Source organism: Aethalodelphis obliquidens, unplaced genomic scaffold, assembly GCF_003676395.1.
Source record: "Aethalodelphis obliquidens isolate GAN/ISIS:26980383/991018 unplaced genomic scaffold, ASM367639v1 scaffold22, whole genome shotgun sequence".
In the NCBI taxonomy this organism is placed as follows: domain Eukaryota; kingdom Metazoa; phylum Chordata; class Mammalia; order Artiodactyla; family Delphinidae; genus Aethalodelphis; species Aethalodelphis obliquidens.
Window position 1 is genome coordinate 25,629,615 of NW_020837966.1, and position 22,374 is coordinate 25,651,988.

Below are 22,374 nucleotides of genomic sequence, written 5' to 3' on the forward strand. Positions count from 1 at the left end.
GCGGCATGTGGGATCTTCCCGGACCGGGACACGGACCCGCGTCCCCTGCATCGGCAGGCGGACTCACAACCACTGCGCTACCAGGGAAGCCCACCACCAAGAACAGTTTTAAGAGGAAGTGAGAGGAGAATATAGCCAATATTTATAATAACTATAAATGGAGTATAACCTTTAAAAATTGTGAATCACTATATTGTCCATCTGTAACATATACTATTATACATCAACTATACTTCAATTTAAAAATTTTATAATAGTTAAAAAAAGGAAGTAAGAATTGGAAAGCCCTGTCTAGCAGCTGTTCTATGTATGTTTTGTTTGCTGTAATTATGGCCTCTTCCTTGCTGTATGACCCTGAGTCAGTCATGTGCTGGCTCTCCTACCTTGTCAAACTTGTTATGAGGACTAAGCAAGATGAGAACCAACAGTAAGAGAGATTGCTGTATTTCTAATATATGTTGCTATATATTTAATACAGATCGCTGTGTGTTGCAAACTTTCTTCTACTCTTAGGCACACACCTCATCTACCTTTGCCAGTTTCCTTTGCTATTTGGTGTAGCTATGTATCTGAGTTCCTGCCAATAGAACGTACGTGGAGGTGATGTGAGCCATTTCTTAGCCTGGCCCATAAAATTTTCCCGTGTGGTCCTTTCTTCTGTCTTTCTTTCCCCATCCTCTGTGTGAATGGGAAGGAGTATGCAGAAATAGAGGAAGAAGAATCAAAAGATGGAAGGAGCCTACACCCTGAATGACCATGTGGAGGCCACCCAGCCAGGAACACACTCTGTTACACAAGTGTGAAATAAACTTGCCTTATTTAAGCTCCTGGGGTTCTTTATTTGTTCCAGCAGCTAGCATTATATTTACTAATACATTAATATTTAGTGAATGCTTGCTATATGTTAGGCACATAAACATCTCTTTAATCCTCACAAACCGCATGATATAGATGCAAATACAAAGAGGACTTAAATAACTTGCTCAAATCCATACGGGTTGTGCTGGAACATAAACCTTAGTAACATGAATAAAGAGCTCTAGCTTGTAACTATTATAGTATATTGCCTCTTTCAGTATAAGAAACATTACTAAGTGTATTACCTGGCACAGAGTAAGTACTTAATTTATGTTAATTTATGTTAGCTATTATTATACAGGCAAAAGAGAAATCAGAATGGAGAGCAAATAACTGAAAACAAACATATCAACTAAAATCTTTATAACATAGAAGCAAAAAACCTGAATAATCCTTTATTTTTTAGTAAGGCCTGGTTGTCTAAAAATAAATAGTAATGAAAACAGAAAAAATTGAATATGTTAAATTGATGATCCAAGCTATAGTTTATGTATCCGTAGTTCAATAACCAAAATGGGCATTTCTAATGAGTATGTTTACTATAACATACGTTTTAGCAAATAATTGATAAAGGCCTTATTTCTCACCAACAGAAGACTGGTGGAATGATACAGCCATAAAGCATTATAGTTTTAAAGACTTTTTAATAATATGAAGAAAATGCTCATGATATATGTGTTCTAATTATATAGAGACATTAATTTATTAATTGATTCAATTCATCCATTCAAAAAATGTTTACGGAGTACTGATTACATGCTGGGTGCTGGGCTAGGAGACGGCCATCTGGTCTCTGCCTTCAGACAGTATATAGTGTAGCTTTTTAGTGTAGGCTTCGTCAACAGACTGGCACAGTCCCTTTCTAGGGCTTAGTTTTCTTATGTATAAAATAAGGAGGTTGGCTTAGATGATTGTCAAGGGCTATGTATGCAGCAATTAAATTAAGTGGAAATGGGATTCTTGATCCAGTCAGGCATAAGGACATAATTTGGTGTATGTGCAAGGTTATAATACAACTAAAGTTGCAAAAGTACCATAAACCTATCAATGTGAGTTATTTAGAACAATGAATCATCTTGGTTTGATCCAGACTAAGGGGTTTCTGAGATGTGAAACTTCTAGGACTAAAACCTGCAAAGTCCTAGGCAAACCAAGATGGTTGGTCACCTTAGTTTCATGTCAAATTATTAACTTAAATGCTAAAATAATTTTAATTAATAATAATCAAATTATTTTGCTAATAATTAATACATAATAATTACAGAAACCTTAATGAATAGTTTTTTTGTATTGGAATGATTTCATATGCAGTACAAAACTGAAAGAACAGGAAATATGAATATGTAGTAAAGTCATTCAACTGTCAAAAATTTTTAGAGAAGTACACATTTCATGTGAGAGTTAACAATGATCACAACAATCACATAATTATGAGTTTTACAGTCATCATCCTCTGAAAGCTTGGTGAGGATTACAGTTTTGAAACTATAATCTTAATTCAGAGGCTGTAAAGAACACTATTAATATATCAATTAGAGAGAGACATATTTTCTTTATTATTATTTTTTTTAATTGAAGTATAGTTGACTTACAATGTTGTGTTAATTTCTGCTGCACAGAAAAGTGATTCAGTTATACATATAGATACATACTTTTTAATGTTCTTTTCCCTTATGGTTTAATCACAGGATATTGAATATAGCTCCCTGTGTTATACAGTAGGACCTTGTTGTTTATCCATTCTAAACATACTAGTTTGCATCTGCTAACCCCAAACTCCCACTCCATTCCTCCCCCCTGCAATCCTTGGTAAGCATAAGTCTGTTCTCTATATCTGTGAGTCTGCTTCTGTTTTGTAGAAAAGTTCATTTGTGTCATATTTTAGATTCCACATTGTACGTAATATCATACAGTATTTGTCTTTCTCTTTCTGACTTACTTCACTTAGTATGATAATATCTTCATCTCCAGGTCCATCCATGTTGCTGCAAATGGCATTATTTCATTATTTTTTATGGCTGAGTAGTATTCCATTGTATATATATACCACATCTTCTTTATCCATTCATCTGTCAATAGATATTTAGGTTGTTTCCATGTCTTGGCTATTGTGAATAGTGCTACTATGAACATAGGAATGCATGTAACTTTTTGAATTATTGTTTTGTCCAGATATATGTCCAGGAGTGGGATTGTTGGATCATATGACAACTCTATTTTTAGTTTTCTGAGGAACCTCCAAACTGTTTTCCATAGTGGCTGTTCCAGCTCACATTCCTGCCAACAGTGTAGGAGGGTTCCCTTTTCTCCACATCCGCTCCAGCATTTGTTATTTGTAGACTTTTTAATGATGGCCATTCTGACTGGTGTGAGGTGATACCTCATTGTAGTTTATTTGTACTTCTCTAATAATTAGCAATGTTGAACATCTTTTCATGTGCTTATTGGCCATCTCTATGTTTTCTTTGGAAATATGTCTAAGTCTACTGCCCATTTTTCAATTGGGTTGTTTGTTTTTTTGTTGTTAAGTTGTATGAGATGTTTATATATTTTGGAAATTAAGCCCTTAGAGAGGGATATATTTTCAGCTTTTAAAAGTTGTGGCTTAAAATGGCATATTATAATTTTGTTCTTAAAATACAGATGTCCTTTTAAAGATTATTCTAAGATGATCACCTTCTAAAGCTTCACCTTTCTTTCTTCCCTCATTTACCACATACACCAGTACAATTAGGCTAATATCAATTATAATGTTTCTTCAAACTGAAGCTGAAGAACCTCAAGGGGATAATGAGGGAACCCAAAGGGATTTGTAGTGTCTCAACAAGGCCAACTCCAGGGGCAAGAACTCCTCCCTACATCAACAGTAAGACCTGGCTCCCTTGGGAACTCTGGGGCCCTTCTATCCATTCCATTCTCCTTCAAAGCCTCCAAGGTTTTCAAATATGTAAGAAATAAATAAATATTTACTAATAAATTTAGGACCCCAGAACTGGGTGAGCTCACTAGGAGTAATTCAGATACATTTGAGGATTCTACAAAAGAAACAAATGAGTTTGGTTTAGTTATCCCTGTCTGTTGACTGAGTGTTTCCTCTTCATTCATTCCAACGACAAGGGGCTTTGAAGTGTCAGTTGATAAAACAATCCTGAAACCACTTCGCAGAGTTACAAAATGGCAGTTCCTAAAATTTGGACCCATAAACCATTTAGGCAATTCATCAAATTTCCAATGACTGAATCAAACTTCAGATTTCTTTATAAACGCTCTGCCTACATTTGTCCTCCTCTGTCCCACAGCAATCTTTCCAACACACAGCAGTCTTCATGCTCCTCCACAACCAGGCCCCCTCCCCAACTCTGGCACATACATTTCTTCCTAATGATAATGCTTCTTCTGTCAGGAGCCAAATATATGCAATGGTCAAGGGGAAAGAGGCAGAGGTTCCGTTCTCACCCTTGCCTTGGGGAAGAAGGAAATTAGTTTAAATAAATGATATGGTGATTTAAAAAGAAATGAACAGTGGAGAGACAGAGTCTGTTTCTCTCACTGGAGCTGCTAGTGCTTTTAAAATATTCTGTCACCTGTGTCGGTTCTGTGAAATAATCATCCCACCTGTCTGACCTGATGTCTTGCTTTCGTCCTCACTACCTGGCTAATAATGCCTAGTGCTTCCATGTGTTGAATGCTTACTACATACCAAGACCTGCACCAAGTATTTTACAGGCTTACTCTTACTTAACCAGCACAACCCTTTGGGATAGATACTGCTATTAACCCTACTTTATAGCCAAGGAAACTAAGGTTTAAAGAGGTAAAGTGACTTACCCCAGAGGGACACAGTTCCTAAATTGCAGTGCTGGGATTTAAAGCAGTGTCAGCCTGGTTTCAAAGTTCATACCTTGGAGTCTGACTCAGTTTCTTCTTAGCTGGGCTTAAAAACCATTCTCATGAAGTCTCTTCCAAAACCTGGAGGCTGCTAGATATCTTGCCCCTGGGAAAAGGAACTCCAAACCACCAAGAATTGCTTCAACTGCTCCCCAGGACCTACCTCTGTAAAGCCCCACTGTGCAAGGTACAGCATTGTTTCCCCTCCTCTCCCAGAAAAACCTAAAGGAGACTCCCTAAGAAACCTGTGTTTTGTCTTTCCCTGATCATTCAAGTTCTGTGTTTCTACCAGAGGCCAACCTTCTTTCGGACAAACTCCAAGCTACATGTAGTCAGCATGAGAAAGGGAGGAAGAGACAAAAGTATGGCTCTTGAGAAAGGTTCTAGACAAGTTATTTTGAAAGTTTTTAAATCTTCTTTTATAGGAAGCACCCTCCCACTCTAGTTGCAATGGGCCGTTTCCTATAGCTGTCCTTCTACTCTTCACTTACCTTCTTCCCTAAATCCTAATATCTTCTTTCCCTAGAGCCTTCTAAGGCACACTGTGACCCATTAGTATTTATATGACAGTTTCAGGATAATATAGAGTAAATGGACATATGAGAGCATCAAATATTTATCAGACATCTATGAAAGACACCAAGAAATGCTATAGGAATCAAGATACAAGATTATTGTTAAATTTCTACTATGTTTTCAAGGAATTCAAAAGATGATTCTATAATAATGAATGTATCCGTCCTAATTCCCCAGAAGTTTTAAGCTTGGACATCATGAGGAAATGTCCCCCCATTCTCTTGCGTGAATTTGCTTGGCACTGAGAGGTTAATAATGCTCTAGCTTAAATCAGATCCCCCAGTAACAAGCACCAAGGGCTTCTCTGGAGTCTGGCTCTAAGCTGGCCACTTGGAAGATGAAACTCAGGTTAATGAGCAGTTTCCAAAAACCCGTCTCCACCTTGCTCTCTAACACCCCCCCTCTCCAAACAGACTATATTCTCAGCCCTCCGCTTGTTTGAACACAACTTTCACACCTAACAAATCAGAAAGCCGTAATTACAAAGTTTCAGAAACGTTTTCCGAAAGCCTCCCTAAATAAGAAGCTGCTTCACCGTTCATTTAAGTGCCACAATACTCTCTTTCCGCGGCAAGGGCTCAGACCAGTTCCGCGTCCACGTACACCCAGGCATGTACACACAGCACAAGGAATCGCCATTCATTTTAGGAGGAAGGGTCAGATTTCATACTGAGACTTGGTTCTGTCGGGTTGAATTTTATCTGCTTCTCAGTCCCCGGAGCCCAAGTTCTACGTTGCACACAGATCTGGCACCGTTGTGCCTAGCTGGCCTGCTAGCGTGGGCTTTTTTTTTTTTCTGGTGTGTCTTATGCTAAGAAACGGCAATGTGTTTTGCCTGCCTAACCCAGCCGCAGCCTGTCGTCCCCTAGACAAAAAGCGGCAGCCCGCTGCTGCCTGCAGCGGCCGCGGCGGCGACGCAGGGAGGCCGGGCCACCTGAGACCCGCGGCGCTACGCCTTTGTTGGGCGGGCTACAGATGGTGTCCCAGCACTGGGTTGAGCCGGGGGCGGGCGTGGGGGGCCGGAGGACCGGAGGGGGAGGTCGGGAAGGGGGTCGGGCGGGAGGGGAGGAGACCGTGGAGCAGCCAATCGGAGTGCAGCCCATCAGCTGACCGCTTTTGCTTACACCAGGTGCACGCCGGCTGCGGGGAGCACAAAGCCGGGCGCACCGAGGGCGCCGGCAGCAAGCCGGCGAGCTAGGCGAGGCCAGTGCGTCCGCGCCTGCAGCGCCCTCCGGGCGGGGAGAGGGGCCGCCGGCGTCAGCCCGGGCAGCGGCATCCGCGCGGTGGCGTCCCTAGGCGCCCCGGACGCCGTCCTCCGGACCTGGACGCTCGCTGCCCCGCCCTCTGCACCCCACTTCTGCCTTTTTTCCCAATCCTGACTGCCCCTGCCCCGGCCCCCGAGAGCCGGATTGAGCCCAGGCCCGCGCAGCAGCTGTTGCTTGTGTGGCTGCCTCGCCTCCTGTCTTGGTGTTCTGCCGGGAGCCCCCCAAGGAGCCAGTGCCTGTGGGTTGGGAGGGAGGCGCCGCTCAGCCGGTCCTCCTCCTCCTCCTCTTCCTCCTGCTGCCACCGCCGGTGCCTGGTCCGTGCGCACCCCGACACCCCCGCCAGCCGGGCCTCGGGGTAAGTGCGCTTGCCTAGCCGGGCAGCGGCGGGAGATGTGGGCGGCAGCGAGGGGAAGTCGAGGCAAACTTGGCGGTGCGGCGGGCCATAGAAGGGTCTGGGGAACCTGGGACAAGATCGCGGGCCTAAGGGGAACGAGGGGGCGCGGCTCATGAAACTGGGGAAAACGACGAAGTCGGGGAAACCGGAATCTAGTGACCTCCTTACTGAAAAAAATCACTGGGGTCGGGGAGAACGATACTTCGGAAGGAAGGCCGAACAGAAGCGAGCAAAAGGCATTGACCGGAGGCGAGCCTGCTAGATTTCAGGGACCGACGCGGGGGAGGGTGATGCCCGGGTATCCGGAGGAAGGAGGGCTGCTGGAATGTGAACTGAGGAAGGCAGCCGGAGCCGGAGAAGAGCGCGGAGAGGGGGCCCGGGGAGTTGGAAAGAGGACTAAGAGAAGGGGAAAGAAGGTGGCAGGCTGTGGAAAGAGAAAAGAGGAAGGATGTTTTGGCGGTGGCCTTGTAGGTAAAGAAAGGGACAAGGGGCGTAATTCACAAAGCATCGAGTGTACTGAAGTCAGGGTATTGGGAAGAATCTGCTCAACTGTCGCGCGGTCGAAGTGGGGAAAAGACCTCATCCTACACGTTCTGAGTCCAGAAGGGGCGGCAGCCTCAGGAGGCTTGCCAAGGATGCTGAAATGTCAGGGAAGCCTCGGTCCGCTCGAGGCACGGAGCCGGTGCTGGGTTCCCCGCGCGGCCGGGGTCGATGGCGAGGAAAGTTTGCCAGCGAGTGTCCTTTGTGCTGCGTGGAGAGGGGTGTGGGCAGCCGCCGACTCGGCACTTCCCAGGGCCCTGCACCGACTACCTCCGCGGAGGGGAGTCCCTGCTTGGCAAGCCCAGGTAGAGTGGAAAGATCGAGTAGATGGAGGGGCGCGGCGCACTCGGGACTGGTGGGAAAACCCGTCCCAGGACGGTTGTGAGGGAGCCGGCCTGCCTACTCGCACTTGGAGGTTCGGCGGTGGTACCTGCTCTGGGAGACAGGGGACCTTGACTGCTGGGTTCACCGCTGTAGCCATAGTGCCTGGAACTGAATGAATGAATGAATGAATGACCGGGGTGAGAATGGTTTTGAGGCATTCGAACCACAGAGGAAAAGGCCACGGGTCCAGGAAAAGAGACCCTTTTCTAAATCTCATGCCACCATTAGCATTAGCATTTTCACTCCCAGACCCAGAAAATAAAGAAAAAGTGGAATTCAGTCAGGGGACAGGTATTACTGACTTGAGCTGTTGCTTGTAGGATTTTTTTGAAAGACAGTATGTTGTTTTGTTTCGCAGTTTGCCTTGCCACAATGGTCTAAAGAACTAATATTACCCGAATACGCTCATTACTTCATTTTTAAGAGCTAGGACTGGAGAACTGGAAAGTTCAGGAAGGTACTTGGATCAGTGTAAGTCTAGAGTAAAAGTGGTGTTGTTGGCTCCAGGGCCATGTGTGTCCCGAAGTCTCTGATTCGCATGCAAATGTGAGCGAATCCTGGCAGATGTCTGGCCTCATCCATTCACATGAAGGAATTTGAAAAGACAAGGAGTCTTTAGTTAACAATAGACCTTAAGAAAATGGAATAAAGGCGCAGTGAGTTTTTCTCTTTGGGAATTCCAAGGCGTGCTGACACCTTTATTCAGGAGCCAAATTCCCTGAGTGCTATTGTATTGAAAGCCTCAAGTCCTGCTTGCTCTTTACCTGGCTGTGTGTTTTTGTGCAATTTCAAGCTGGATGTTCTGAACTAGTGAGCAGAATGGTTATATGAAGCAGACAGTAACTTAATTTCACTTCTGGTGGTTTCAAGTAATTTCTGAATTGACCCCTCAACTTTTATTTAGAATTTCTTCTGTTTTTCTTTTAGTAATCCCACCTCCTGCTCACATTTGCTCTCCATCCTCAGAAATATACAATATAGGAGAAGATAGTTGTAGGTGACTAACAGGAATCTCTCATTAGAATGTCCATAGTCCAGTCAAAATCATTTTAGTAACAAGCACCAAACTTGTAGAACTGCAGGTGATGAAACCATCACGTTCCTAGTCACCTGAGGGGTTTTCGGGTCACAGGACAGAACAATGAATAGCGAGGCAGTCATGCAATAGACCCCAAAACAGGGACATTTCTGCCTTGTCTAAGAGTAGCTAATAGACCACTGCACTGCTCACCTCCTGGCACTGATCAACCGGTGAACAAAAGGCGGGCAGTGTGGGCCACACGTGAGTCCCAGGGATTATATACCTACTGACAGGCCAGCCCAGTGGCCTCTTCTTTTGTCAGTCTCAAACACTGTTGAAGGGAAAAAGAACCTATTCACTGAACAGCGTTTGCCACTGTATGCTATATATTCACTGAAAGGGACATTAAAATACAACCAAAAAAAAAAAAAAACAAGACAACATTGTTTTGAGGACTCAGTGGGGTGGGGGTGGGGGATGGGTAGCAGATGTTAGTCTGCTGTTTTACATGTTTCCTTAAGTTATTTTCGCTGGTTCAGTGACTTTTTTACACATAAAGCAGTACTTTCCCAGGAGGGGAAAAATGAATTGAGTCAAATTTAAGTAAGAAAATGTTATAGCCAAGATTACATTTTCTGTCTTAGAGCTATCTAGAAGTCAGAAAGTAACAAATCACTATAATAAACTCTTACGTGACTTAAGCCTGGGATTTTGTCTTTATTATGGACTTGAGGGCTACCTGTACAATGCAGTTGACATTTCTAAACTAGGCAATAAGCCATTTTATTGTAAAGTTATCATCTAGGTATTTTTGAAACAAATGTAAGTTTAAAATGACCAAAGCCTCATATTTTGTGAGAACTTACTTCGGCTGTTACCTGCCTGTGTGAAATCTTTGTTCTGCAAGTCTAATGAAAGGGAAGATTAGGGCTTACTCCTTGGTAAATAAAAGTAATAAAGTACTTATTATTAGAAAAGGATCACTCTGCTAAATAAAATCTTAGACCGGATCCAACTGCCAACTCTGGTTCTGAACAATAATATAGGTAGTTCTGGGCAGTGTCTGGAATTCCCAAAAAGCAGGGAAAAACTCAGCCATTGATTTCTCTCTGGTTAGACCCTGCTAAGGCTAGCTTCTTGACCTGAACTGTTAGAACAATTATCACATATTCTAAACCAGTGACACTCATGGGAACAAACCCAGTAGGTACTAAAGAAAATATGTCTCTACAGAATTATAATGCCACTTCCCAAGCCAGTTGGGCATGATTATAAATAATTAGAATGGTGGACTTTTTAATGTCACCATAAATAAGCCATGAATAAAGTATGGTAAATTATAGGACCTGGGTGTCACTTTTTACTAGACTTTCATAATGCTGTCTTATAATTTATTTTTAAGCTACAAAATAATAGTTCTTTGAATGATTTGCTTGAGCACTAATGTAAGCTTGCTCAAATATTGTATTTAACTTTTCAGAATTATTATGCTGAACACCTATTTTGGGTTAAGGCAGTCTGGAGATAAAGCAAATTCCATTTTAGATTCATAATTATATTTTGGTTTGGGGGAACAATGTAAGTATCTTTAACTCATGAATAGAGCTTTGATTAATATTTTATTCAAGATGAAATTATAATTATATAGATGAAGTCAGAAAAACATGTATTCTCTCTTGTTTTGGCTCAAAGTGCAGAATAGAGACAAAAGTTAAACCCTATATGTAAAATCCAATACTTTAGTGACCAAAGGAACCATTCATTCTACAAGTCTTCTTAAATGAAGTTTGCCTTTTAAATTTTCTTGTTTTACTTATTTTATGGATACATCACTGGATGTACCATCCAAGTCTCAAAACATTGACAAATGAATAATAAATTGTTTACTGACATTAAAATTACAATACATGGTAAAATAATATAGTATATATTTTCAGACTTTATGGCCACCCTATAGAAGTGTTAAGCATATTATTCAATAATTAAAACATATGCCATTTTATGTTAGAGTTTTTTTTTAAGAAACAATATGCAGGCTTATATATTATTATTCTTATTTTTACTTTTTGAATATTTCCAAAAGGTCTAACAAAGGTAGGATATTATTAGCAGTTTTATCAGTTATTTGGTTGGTAACTAAGCTAACTAGTCATAGCCAGTTGATCTTAGATCAGCTTCTTAACCCCACCAACCCTCAGTTTCCTCATTTGTATCGTGACAAGGTTGGGAGAATAGGGCTGGAAGGACTAACTACCATAATTAGTGAGATTGCTAAAAGGTTTGTGGAAGCTGTGTGTGTCTTCAGTACCACAACTGACATAAACATTTAACTTGGATGGAACCATTACACTTAATATACCAAAAGTCATCCTGAGATGCACAGAAACTAGGCTTAAACTTGCATTGATACAGACTGGAGGTCTGTCAGCTCTGATTTGACGGTACCCTCCAAAGATGCTGCTGCCTTGACTTACAACATTTAGTTTTGAAAACTGTGTTTACGATGGCTTATTGCCTTCCATTTACACTCTTCATAGCTCAGGGGTTGAAATGTTATTTGAAAGCTCTGATTAATATAAATGTCTTGTAATTTTCTGGCCATCCTAGCTCACATCTATTATACCCCTGGCAGACATGTGGACTCCACAACTGCCCCCTCATTTGTATATGAAACAGACACACTGGTGGCATTTTTTGGTTACCATAGTTACATTAACAATATACACATGACCTGACATACTTCTTCGTGAAAGCTTTTTGTTGCAAATATTATGTTGACCTGGGAGTAAAGGACAACTATCTAAAGTTTGAGGCATACATAGATTAATCTGTTGTCCATTTCTGGAGCCACCATTTCAATCATGGGAGAAGAGCCATCCTACAGTGAGGTCCAGGAAAAGGCAATCGCAAGACTTTGACTAGCAAAGATGTCCAAGGGAGGCATTTCCAACAATGCTTAACCTCTACAGGAGGATGTCTGTTACATATTCATTTCAAAATATTTGCTACTCCTATTCATGACTGCCCTTTGTGAGATAATGTATCAGCATAGTCATTTTTGGTCCATACAGGGAAAAAAGGACAGCATCTATCTCAGTAAGACCTAGGGGACAAAAAAATCAATCTGCGCTATTAAGCAGTAAGCACAAAGAGAGACTCTTCATTTAGGAAAACTAAAAAAGCTTTACAAAGAAAGAAAGATTGCTTAATTGGTTTCACGCCTATAATTTTCCCCTCTAGAAAAAAATGTTAGCATGGCAATAAAGAATATCACTAACCTGCACTGTTATTTCACAATAGTAATAAGTCTTAATTTGCATCTATAATAATCACTGTAATCAAGTACTGTACAGAGACTCAGGAAGGCACAGGCTCATTTCCCAGCTCTGACACCAATGACTGAACGTGTGACCTTCTGGATGTCCTGCATCCCTCCTGGTGCTTCACGCCCCTATCCGAGTTGTGTTTTAAAGGATCCAGGAACACTGGTAGATATTTCTAGTATTACCACTGCAAAGAATTTGATTTCTGCCCTATACATCATGATGAAATGGAGAGCTAAAGGTCTGGGGGACACGGCAAGGTGATTTTTCTGGTTCCTAATCCCACAACTGAGATATTGCTTTGTTCTTTTGAAAATTTTCTCCCCCTAATAGGACAATTCCCCACCACCTCACTTGGACTCTCTTGAGGGAAAGAATTTTACTTGGGATATATAGGAAGCTGCTTAGGATTACAGAACGCTTGCACACTCAGTAAATATATACTGACCACCAGCCATGTACCAGGCATCATAAGAGGGACTAAAACCGAAAGAAATTAGCTTGACTTTTCTGCATCTTGTATGCTTAATCCATCATAAGCATTTTAAGTATTTATTGAGTGCCTGGTCTGAAAAAGCACTTGGCTAGATCTAGCATGGAGGCTTTCAACTAGGGATGATTTTGAGCACCCCCCACCCTCAGGGGACATTTGGAGACATTTTTGTCAATTATTGTCACAACTGAGGGTGGGGTGTGCTACTGGCTAGAAGCCAGAGATGATGTTAAACATCCTAAAATACACAGACAGTCCCTCCACAACAGAGAAGTATGTGCTCCACATGTCAGTCAGGCCAAGGTTGAGGAATCCTGCTCTGGTAGAAGCAGCTCTGCCCTCAGTGAGTTTAAGTCTCGTACAGGTTACAGAAAGGAGACTGGCAAGTACAATAAAGCACGCTGTGATGGTAAAAGTGTGAGCTACAGAATCTGTACACAAGTAGGAGCCTTCGTTCAAAGTTTGGCTGCCAGCAAAAGCTTTAAGAAACACTCTGATCAATTCCCAGAACGGGCTATCACCTGGAACAGCAGTGTTCAGCAGGAGACAATTTTAGATCTAACCTCATTGAACATAAGTGAGTTGGATGGTTGTTTGAAAGAGGGCAGACGCCTTAAGTTTGTTGGGAACTCTACACTGGGGATGGAGTTCTTAATTCCTCGTAGGACTCAGAATTCAGAGTGTCTTGAGTCGTTAGGAGAGGAGGCTGGAAACAGAATGAATGTCATTGGCAAGAAACATAGGGCTGTACAAGCTGCTTAAAGAGAAGATGTAGCTGAGTTGACAAAGTGAATAATGGCTTATGTTTTAGAACCTCAAATTCTGCAGAGTCCTTAAATATGTATCTCGTTTGACCTGCCGCAATCTGAGACACCAAGTATTATCATTCCTTCTCCCTTTTTTCAATAACTAAGGAATCAGAGCCATGGAGAGATTCAGTGTGACCTTGGACGAGTCACTTAATATTTCTCTAATGTTTCTCTATAAAAGAAGAGGGGTTGCAAGGCTCTTCTTCCTAATGCAAGTTCAGTTTGTCTAAGGACACATCTAGGGAAACAATGGAGCTGGGATAAGACCAGCCTCACTGCCTCTCTCAGACCCAGTGCCTTTCCCATTCACACCAAGGCTGCTTCCTGGACCATGAAGTCAGAACAGGTAATAATATGACAGTGATTCAGCATTGTACCTCTTGGGTTACCAAAAAGAGCAAGGATTTTGGATGCATCAATTATAATGTATAATGCAGAGAAACTTAAGCTGGGTTTCCCAGATACCTAAGAACTAATCAGACCTTCCCTCTAATATTTTATTTTAAGCTGACCATAGAAGCTTAAAAAAATACTGTGACAAGCTGGGAAGAAAGGTTCATAGGAGAGTGATGCTAGGGTAAGAAAATGATATAACCCAGAATGTGTGTGCAGAACTGAGGATGTTCTGCCTAGAAAAGAGATGCAGAAGTGGCGTGGCTTTCTGCCTTTGATTTTGCTCTGTTCTTTGGCAGGGGTATTTTAACTTTTCCTCCCAGAGAACGATGACCAGTGTGTACATACACACACATGCACACCCACATACAACAGGGATGACATACTAGATTCCATACTGAGACATTTATGTTTTTGCTTTAATTAAGACTGGCACATTAAAAATGAGCTTTGGGGAGAGTCTTCTCTCAAGATTTTAAAGATTTAACTACTTCTCACTTCTCTGCAATGGAGCAATGTTTTCTTGTTAGAAGGAAGACTGAGAAGCTGCCTGACTGCTCAAATTTCTTTTCATCTTCATAATTCTGTGATTTCCAAGATCATGAGCGAGAGTTATGTAGGACTTCAGCCATGACCTGAGAGTTTCCGAGACACTAATGGAATGTATATTAACTTATCCAAGCATGATAGAACCACTGAAGACTCTGGAGTGGCAATTAACTGGATTTCTCCACTTGTTCTTCCAGCTGATTGTAGTTCTTTGCAGGAAGAACTACATGTCAGGTTTAACCCCTCAAAGGACCAATTAGCTTTGCTGTATCCCAAGGGGATAGTCTGTCTCTGGAATCCCAGCTGACCTCCCGCACATACCCACAAACTCATCATTTCTCTCCTGGGAGGCCAGGTGAAAATTTTGGGTCTCTTCAAAACCATCTGAAGAAAAAACACAAAGTATGTGGGCAAATACTGGTGGGATAGTTTTCTCTTCATGCATGAAGGATAACACTGTCAAAATAGAACCCTAGTGAAGAAGTTTCCAAATGGCTTCACCCTCAGGATAGAGCAATGGAATGAGAGATTGACTCCATGCACATGAGATGCTTTAGTTTTTAGGAAGGAAATATTATATAGAACTCCCAAATAGCATCCCCAGGGCCCACCATATTACCTAATATAGAATGTAGAAGCAGTAGGAGAAAGGTAATGCTATCCAACATTATTGTGCCTTTCCAGTGTGCCAGGAACTATCTCACACACCTTACCCACATTCATTCATTTAATCCTTGCAACTACTGTATAACGTAGACACCCGCTTTACAGCTCAGGAAACTATCGTACAAAGCAATAAAGTAACTTGCCCAAGGCCACAAACTAGTGTGTACTCAATAAATATTTATCAAATGAATGAATGAATGAATAGAATATACATCTGTTTTAGAGGAGAGAGTCCTTTATTCGAATTCTCAGTTTATAGCAGTCCTGCTTTCTAAGCAGGGCACTTTCAAGAATGATGACAAATGAAGTCTGGATGACAGATGAAGTCTCAGAGCTGGTAAGTGACAGAGCAGGGATGTGAACTTGGGTCCGACTCTGCAACTGCACTGTTAAAGCACTCAGCTATGCTTCTTTCTCTTTAATTGCAGCTACGAAACAAAAGGATTGGACTAGACTAGCTTTCATAGCCCATCTGGCTCTAAAAATTCTACAATTCCATTACCAAAGTAAGGTTTATGTAAAATAAAACATGATGTATATTTTATTACTTTAAATTTTAAAATCTGATATTTTTATTTAACCAATCATCATGGAATTATCCTTTAAAATTACATTGGAGTTATTAACAGCATGTTTTTAAATTGTTTTTAAGATAAGTATTTTAAATAGATGAAAATGCATACTTAAAGATTGCATTCTCCTAACCAGTACCGTCACATGGCATATTGAATTATATCATCATCTAAATTTAGAAGGTTTCTAAAAATTGAAAAACATCTTTCTGTTACACAGAGAAAAGAAGTCAAATTATTAATTGTGAAAAAAGTTACTTTGATATTTGCAGAGATAAGGAGATTGCTGAATATTATGAAAAGTATTGAGTGATTTTTACAAGAGCTTAAAGCTGCTAGCAATATTAGAAACTACTTGAGATTTGCTTCTAAATATTGTTTTGCTTTAAGAGATCCTTCTGGCATCCAAGTGATGCATCAGAACAATGTGAGTCCCTGCCATAGTATTAAAGGACGTACAATCCGAGGCAGGGCAAAGAGAGTGGATAAATAGGCAGGTCTTAGAGTTGGGAAGAATTGGTTCCAAAACTGCATCCTAGCTGTGGCCTGGAGTGATTTCAGTGAGCCTCAGTATCCTTATCTGTAAAATGGGGATAATAATAGAACCTGCCTTATAGAATCATTGGATTCATTCAATGAGATCATATGTCTAAAGCCCTTTGCACATTTCCTGGACCAAGGTAAGTACTTAGTAAATAGTAGCAATGGGTAGTAGTGGTATTATTATGTGGAAATCTGGCATTCTGACTGCTATTGTGTCTGGATGCTCTTTTGGAGGCAAGTGGAGGTATTTTAACAGACAAGAAGAGTCAGACTAGATATTTGAGAAGTCGATAGTTCACACCATTGTCACCTTTTATGATGAACCCCAAGAGAGCTTTATATTTGTCCAGACATGCAAGAAATCTTGAGTCAGCGGATGTACTTTGAAAGAAGTGGCAAACAGATGAATACATTAAAGCTTTTTGGTTTCTAGATTCTGCTTTGTATCCACTCTCTCTTTTCTCTCTCTGAAAATATTATAATACCCCTAAGTTGTGATTCATAGAATCAGATTTTCTAACCAGAGAGAAAAGGTTCAGTTCAGAGCTATCATTCCCCAAAGAGGAGCTGAATTCAAGACATTGTTAGAACTAACAGACCCAAAAGCTTCAACTCTCTGAAACCCACTGTTAGATAATAAAGTTGTTGAGGCATATAAAACTCTTAGAACAATGGCTAGCATCTTGTAAATGCTCAATAAATCCTGCTGCTACCACTGTTATTGTTGATTCTGTGTATCACCATCTTCATAACATTTATCTTCTTGCTTCTTGACCAAACTACAAAGCTCCTGGTTGGGAGCAGATTAGAACCCAATGCAGTGTAACCAAGAGTCCTCCTGGGAACAGGTCAGTCACAAAGCAAGAGGAAGTACCAGGCGAGCCAAATCAGGTGACTCTTAAGAAGACCCCTGGTAGATTGACATAGGAAAAAGTTGCTATGATTTAGGTTCTATAGCCTCTACCCTGTTTCAGCTAGCAGATTCTCCTTTACTCATGAATGGGAGTGTTAGAATACAATTAAGTGCCTCATTTTCTTTGAATTCTTTGAGGGCTGGAAATAATAATTATATACAGAGAACCTTATATTCATTGTCTGTTTAATCCTTCTAATCAGAGCTTCCCAACTGGTAGCTGGGTGCATTTACAGGTAGTTGGAGATACTGATACTCTTAGCCCTTGGGGAAAGCCAGTACCACCCAGTTAGTCACCTCTGGTTACCCTTGCCAATAAACAGCATTTTCTAGTGTGCTGAGAGGACGGCATAGCAACTATTATCCCTGGTTTAAAGATAAGGAAAAAACCTGAGACAAAGAATTTGTCCAGTATCTCACAGCCAGTTAGTGTATAGGACCAGGCGCTTTTAACTCTGGTTTTCCTCCAGGCTGAGTTAGTCACACTGTCTTTGACTTTCCCACATTTCCTTGTCCTCACTTCAAGCATAGTGTGTTATCTTAGTTTAAGATTATTTATTCACATCATAGTGATACCACCCCTCCACCAAACAGCTCCTTAAGGGAAAGGCTATGGCTTACTCAGCCTTGAGTCCCTGGCACCTAGAAGAGTACTTGGCACATGGAAAACACACTTACAAATATTCAGGGGATGAAAGAGGAAAGGGATTTCCATATCATATGTCTTCTTCATTTTGCCACACTGTTTCTTCTCATAATTAAAAAAAAAATTATTTCCTAAATAGTTTGGTAGAAATTAGTAGCTCTTAAACCTGTGCTTATACTCAGAGATGTTAATACATTACTATTTTAGACAGGTTATTATAGAAAGCTGAAATCATCTGAGGATGCTTTTATGTTACTAATGCCAAGGAAGTGTTATTAATCAAAAAGTATTCATTAAATGCATGTAGAATATCCAGTGCTATTAGCAGGGTGATGTGGAGGAATGAAAAAAGTGTACAAGGTGTTATTTCCATCCCAGATAAGCTTTGAGATTCATTGGGGAAACAGAATGAATAGAGACGAGACAAAATAATTAAGTGATCAACTGTGGAAATTCCACAACAATAGAAAAAAAGAGGGGCTCGGATGAGATGGGTCTGGGTTTGAATTTCAACGCTATCACATACTAGCTGTGTGATCTTGGTTAAAAGACTTAACTTGTCTGATCCCCCAAGCTGTCTCATCTGTAGAATGGAGGAGTGATATGACCCCACAGGGTTGCTCTGAAGATGTGTGGGAAAGCTCTTGCTATAATGCTTAGAACATGACAGTCATTTACTTCAGTCACTTGGCAAATATTGACAGCATCACCTCTGTACAGATCTTTTTGTGTGAGCTGGGGATACAGTGGTGAGCAAAACAGATGAAATGCAGTCCCCTCCTATGTGGGGCTTGCCTTCTGAGGGGGGATAAAAGCATTAATCCGATTATCACACAAGGAAATGTAAAAGTATGGCTGTGTTAAGTCCAGTGAAAGAGAAGTTCATGAGGCCAGAATAGAACATTACATGGAGGCTTCTAAGAGAAGACCTGCCTCAAGAAGTGACATTTCAACCAAAATCCCAAGCATAAGTGAGAATTAGCCAGGCAGTGGGGTGCAGGGGGGAGCTTTGTAAGCTAAGATTTGGAGGTTGGAAGAAACTCGATGGGTTTGAGAAACAGAAGACCCGTGAGGCTTAGAATAGAGCAAAAGGGAGGCCATTAATCTCAGACCTTCCTTTCCCCCTTCCTCGAAAGTACACGAGTTCAGACAAGACAGATTATTATGAAGTTCCGCAAAGGGGGGAGTTTGCATTATGTACAGAAGGGATGGGATGTGTTGAATCTAGTCATGAAAAGGGGAAGAGAACAGAAGGCTTGAATTCCTGGAGAGAAGAATTGCAGGAGTAAGGGTTCAGGTGCCTGAGCTGGCTGAGTGGCATGCCAATGCCTTGACATATTTGGACTGACATACCAAGACTAAGAGCTAAAAAGCACAGGAGGAGAAAGTCTCTCCTTCCTTTCTGTGTGGTCTTGGGCATGTTACTTAACTTTTCCACCTCTTGGTTAAAGATAAAATGTATGTGAGAGTGACACAGTGTCTAGTAAGCTAATACACATTCTTTTATTTCCTGCTCTCCATTGCCTTCCCCCCACCCCGTAATACATGTCCTTTTATTGTAGATGAACCCCTGATTAAGACACTAGCTAACTGACAACACATCAACTGTGTTGCCCACAGATGTAAATTTTTAAATACTAGTTTAGGGTTATCTTAAAACCCTCTTGCTTGGTATGCAAATGTTTCATGTGTGGAATATCATTCTTGTTCCTGGTCTCCATCATGTAAATTGCACTTAGCCACATCTGGCCGGGTGTTAACATGAAAGACGTGACTGATGTTGAGTGTTCAAGATCCTCCAAGAGATTTAGATGGTGAGTAATTTCATTAGGGTGCTAATGACCATAAAACCTAGTTGTTATTGATTTGTCCTCCATGGAGAGATCTACTTTTCTGCCTGATCTCAATTATGGTTCATAATACAGAGGTCGTTTCAGCACTGAGTTAGCATGCTGCCCCTGTAATAATTTGTTTTCGCTTCATCTTTGTATTGACATATAACTTAATTCAGACACTATCACCAAATACTTATCAAAGGAGATGATGGAGATAGTCATTTATTTTTCAGTAAGATGCCATTATCCTTCATCTTTGTACTGTGCTTTATAGCAGTACATCTCTGGTTCCCTGAACACTTTTATTACTATTCTACTTTTCTTTTTTTTTTTAATAGTAATCTTTTATTTATTTATTTATTTTTATATTTATTTTTGGCTGTGTCGGGTCTTCGTTTCTGTGCGAGGGCTTTCTCTAGTTGTGGCGAGCGGGGACCACTCTTCATCGCGGTGCGCGGGCCTCTCACTATCGCGGCCTCTCTTGTTGGGAGCACAGGCTCCAGACTTGCAGGCTCAGTAGTTGTGGCTTACGGGCCCAGTTGCTCCTCGGCATGTGGGATCCCAGACCAGGGCTCGAACCCGTGTCCCCTGCATTGGCAGGCAGATTCTCAACCACTGCGCCACCAGGGAAGCCCTATTATTCTACTTTTCTCTCCATGCCTCTTGAGATCTTCTTAAGTCTTACGAATTTCACTTCTCATTACCTTTTATTTAGCTTATTGAAAGTGCTTCTTAGTGGGTTTCCCCATATCCATTATGTTCCCTCTCCTGTCTTACACACAGCTGGTGGATCAATCTTTCTGAATTGTAGAAATGATCCCATAGTTCCCTGCAAAGACATTTAGTGGTCCCCACTGATAATGAGATTGTGCTGGATATTTTCCATACCCCTCCAGAACCACCCTACTCCACTTTGCTTTGTAACCTGAGAATCAGATTGTATGGACTGTCCCAGTGGGTCCTCTGCCATCTGGTTTTTGTTGACTTCTGCTTCGTGCAGTAGCTAGCTCAGGAGTGTTTGGCCATCCTTTGTGAGTTTACCTTAACCTTGTCCATGCCTTGTAAATGGTCCCTTTTTAAAAATTTTCTTTATTCACTCGTTTTGAATGTACCTTCGTTTTCTGCTAGGTCTCTGACAAGGATAATAAATTGAGAGAATACTTCCTAGTGAAGCATAAAAAGCCCTCCATAGCTAGGCACCATCCTTCTTTTCTGTCTTGATTTCCATTCCTATCTTAGAGACCTTGAATCTCATTCACAATGAAATAGTTCTGATTCCATGTACCTATTCTGCCTCTGCTACTTTGGTGCCTTGACACCAGCAGTGTGCTGGTAAATGTTTAACAGTCAGCTCTCCAAAAAGAAAAGCCTGATTCGTAGTGTTTGCCAATTTCTGTAGTGTAAAGTACACTCACCATGACCAATCGTAAGCTAACAACATGGTGTCATGTGAAAAGAAATGCTCACAATTGTCTCAAGACACTACTGCTTTGCATACAACTTCACCTCCACTTATGACGCCTGCTTCCCCCCACTCCCCAACAGCGCCTTACACAGAAGAACTGCCCGGTCAGCTATTCTAATTCATTTCTATTGTTCCTTTGAAGGGTACAATAACCTAATTGCCAGCCACATGTTGATGGTAATACTTCTGAACTCAGAATTTTCTCATGAGTGCTAACATGGGTAATTGTTAGATTTTGGAGACTTAAAAGTCCTGAAGCAAAAATCAGTTACCTGTCCATATTTTATCCCAAGTTGCTGAAGCTTACTACAAGTTGCTTAATTCTCCAAGAAAATAATTCTCATTTTCTGGTCTTGTGTTCAAATTATGTCTTCATTATCCTCATTTAAATATAACTTGAAGTAATAATAAAACAACATTAATATATTTCATCACTATTATAACCAGTTGAACATTCCACAGTTTAAATAGTGTACTTCTTAAACCTAAAACTCTACAGAAAGCTTTTAAGGTGTATGTTAGTCCTAGATAGATAAAGATTGCACTGCATTTTATTCTAAAATGTACTTTGTTATGAAATAACCTTTTTATTTAGTCAACCTTTCTAAGAGATAACTTTAATTTTGCTTCATTAAAAATATCATTCCTATATTTAAAGTTCAAAAAGTAACTACAATTTCCATTAGAAAAGTAGGGAAAGTAATAAAGATGATCTTATAATAGCATTGGACTATATTATATTTTAATGGTTAGGATGGCAATACAAGATATTTAACTGAAACTATTCTTTTAACTTTTAATTTAATAAGACACACGAATTGAAGAGAGTATAGAATGCGTTATGATTTACAATGCCTGCTGGCATTTTAATGTTCTCAGCTGTTCCTTTGCACCATTGATTACACAAAGCCTAAACTGTGTAATTAAGAACCATCCCACTAATGTGCTCCGGTGGATTTATGGCATCCAGGTCATCCATGAGCTGAAGTACTTTGAGTATTGGACCATTAGTTTCGAATGCATACTAACATAGATGAACACATTGGCATCAAAGAGAAACTATAATAAGAAACTATTTCAAATTCAGGGAGGTAGCTTTCACCTGATTTTAATTTACTAAACCAATTTAAAAACCAGATTACTAAAATCCTAATTAACTGGAATTCTTTTCCCCTAGAGTCCACTTTTAGGAGAAAATGGGAAATTGGAAGAAAATAAGTTAATAACCAAGGTTTTAGATT

General features: G+C 40.8%; 1 protein-coding gene across 2 annotated transcripts in view; it reads left to right on the top strand.

Annotated features, from left to right (window-relative positions):
- Positions 1-6,474: 6,474 nt before the first annotated feature.
- LRRN1 (leucine rich repeat neuronal 1) overlaps positions 6,475-22,374 on the top strand; it is a 37,424-nt gene continuing 21,524 nt past the window's right edge. Inside the window, exon 1 of one of the 2 annotated variants that reach the window (XM_027121436.1) lies at positions 6,475-6,942. The gene's annotated coding sequence lies outside the window, so the exon portion shown is untranslated. Of the gene's footprint in view, positions 6,943-17,964; positions 19,648-22,374 lie in introns of those variants that run through there. The other variant, XM_027121437.1, reaches the window with a different exon arrangement.